Below are 2,931 nucleotides of genomic sequence, written 5' to 3'. Positions count from 1 at the left end.
AACGAGAGTAATTATAATAAGAGAAGAGTCCATGAAATGATACAGATTAAAAAACATAACAATGCTATGAATTTCAGATCGGATACCGACAATCTAAGCTCAGTATATCATACATTAACTAAATGAAATAAACATAGAATATTAACTAACACCCGGTATATTGAAGAATTTTGCAAACCAAAAATAATATTCTCAGAATTCAACGAAAAATAGCTGAAAGTAAAAGAAATCAATATAAACAATATTTTATTCGCTTTGTGTCCAAAATGGACAAAATTAATACTCCAAATGTATGCCAAGGCTTAAAGCAGCAACAACGCTACACGTGTAAGTAAAAATATTTAAGTATCTGAACAAATAATTCTAGTTTCTTCCCAAATTTGATTGTCCTGACTAATCACCTGTTAGGCCTAATTAATTTTAGAATGTTTTAAAGTGTTGCAATTGTGATGTATTTTAATGTGTGATATGATGAGGCTGTTGACGAACTGTGATTGTTTTTTAAATTAATGAATTTTTTTTTAACTGTTATTTTAGAAAAACTGATGATGGTGGAAAAATACACAGAAACGTATTTTAATTGATAAATAAAGACAATAAATGACTGAAACCCAGGAATTAATTTTGATTCATTATTATGGAGGATAAATCAGTCTCCTTTCGAAATTTGACAAAAAGCTCCACGTTTCTGCATATTACTAGCGGCGTTTGGGGCAAAAATTATTTCACACTTCCCACCATCATACAATCAGCAAAAGAAACTTTGTTCTAGAGGTCGAGAAACTTCCATTTTTCTCATTGACTTTGTCGCTTCCTAATCTGTCTAGGGTAGTTTTTAAGTTAGATTTAACGTAAGTTTTCCTCTAAACAGTCAAATATGTTTGCCTTTTTTCACAGCTTGTTCATTTTCAAAGAAATATAAATACTTTCTGCTTTTGATCGAGTTTTTGCAAAAACTTTCACAGTAATTTCGAATAAACCAAAATAAATAAAATTCGTTTTGTGATAAAAATAGAAATAAATACATGTTGAATCTTCTCAAATGTGACCCTCATCCCAGCCCCAAACAAACTGGTGAGTTTTCAGGCCTAAAAGCTCGAAAAACGCACTATCATGAATCGGCTACGCTCTGTACATTTTCGCCCATTTCATAGATCTATGAACTTTCCATAATAACTGAGTTGAATCCAGTTTACTGCAAATTAATCTAGCATTTTTAGCAGACCACTGGACCTGTTCGTTAGCAAAATAACAAAGTTCGCCTACAGCCGCATATCAAAAAACACTAACTAGCAAATAAATCCAATTTGAAGTTAATTTAATTTCTGGGTTGTTGACTTTCTTCAGAGCCAATTTTGGAACGCTAACAATTGTCTATGACAATTTTACTTTTCAATGCATTCATGTTATTGTAATACATACATTTAGGGACACTATGGAACAATTATAATCATTTTCCTGAATAAGGAGTCAAAGTCCAACAAGAGGATGAAATTCACGATTCCTCTATAGTGAATAATAGGCGAACTGATGGAGGTTTTTGATTTCAGCGCAAATTTTAGAGCAGGATTACGGGACTTCTACACTGTTTGAACAGACCAAATTAAGGAAATTTTTGGACCGAGCAGGCCTTAAATGATTTGGCTGAAAACCGTTTGAAGAGTTTCGAAAATCGGCCATCATCAAGTCTACCGCACTGAATGAGAAACAACAGATCCAATTGAATAAAAAACGAAAACAGCATTCAAGTAATGAGAAATTTCAAGCAAAATGCTTGCGTCTTCGGCTTCTCACAAGCATTATTTTAGTACATTTTTAAGTTAATATTGACACGCTGTAAACTAGTTCAGACATTTTAGAAGATTTAAAATTGCGAAAAAAGCTAATTTCTTCATATAATGACCATAGTTTTGTATGGAATTAAAGCGTCCTTTACAGGGGTCGACCTTTACGATGAAAACGCGCTTATTTGCGGAGGAAAATTTTTAAATTTACTTCCTCAATTTAGCCGGTCGACTCTAGATCTTACAGTTTAATCTCTTGAGTGTTCTTGACACAACCAACCGTTTTAGAGGAAAATTTCTGCTGGAAAACTGATATATCAACACTATTGTAGACAGAAAATATGACCGCATACGCTCTCAATAATTCCTCAATTTTTCTACCAATTTTATTATGGAATTTTCGAAAATTTGTCATTCGTAGAGTTTAAGGTTCTTTCAGGTGCTTTACATGAGGATTAACTGCGATATTTTGTAGAAGTTTGAAGTTCCAGCTCCCATAAGAGATTTAAGAAAATTTGCATTTTCTTTCATTGCTTAAAATTAAGTTTCTTTGGGCTGTATTCTATTCATTTTAAACGCCTTGCATAAAAACAAAAAAACAATTTTTTGGTTGGTAGTTAATTGGCTCTTTTTCTCAAAAATCACATTTAATTTTTTTTTCTTAAAAACTAAGCTTTCTTTCGATAGAAATTCTTGATAAAATGTCCGCCAAATTAAAATTAAGGTACTTAAAGCGATTAACCCAAAATTTGCACATAATCCGCTTTCGAGCCAATTTCAAAACATTTTAACAAAAAAATTCCAAATATCCCCAAAAGTGAAAACTATCAAAAAATTATAAGTATTTTCCTGAATAAGGAGTAAACGTCCAATAAGAGGATGAAATTCACGATTCCTCTAAAGTGAATAATAAGCAAACTGCTGGAGGTTTTGGATTTCAGGGCAAATTTTAGAGCAGGATTTCGGAACTTTCATACCGTTTGAACAGACCAAATTAAGGCAAATTTTGGACCGAGCAGGCCTTAAAAGGAGCAAAACAATTGAAAACCGTTTGAAGTGTTTCGAAATTCGGCCAGCTTCAGATCTACGACACTAAATGAGAAACAACAGATCCGATTGAATAAAAAACGAAAACAGCATTCAAGTA

This window comes from Dendroctonus ponderosae, unplaced genomic scaffold (assembly GCF_020466585.1).
Source record: "Dendroctonus ponderosae isolate FM_Combo_2020 unplaced genomic scaffold, Dpon_F_20191213v2 Dpon_F_20191213_1, whole genome shotgun sequence".
NCBI lineage: Eukaryota > Metazoa > Arthropoda > Insecta > Coleoptera > Curculionidae > Dendroctonus > Dendroctonus ponderosae.
Note: the sequence above shows the minus strand (reverse complement) of the source record.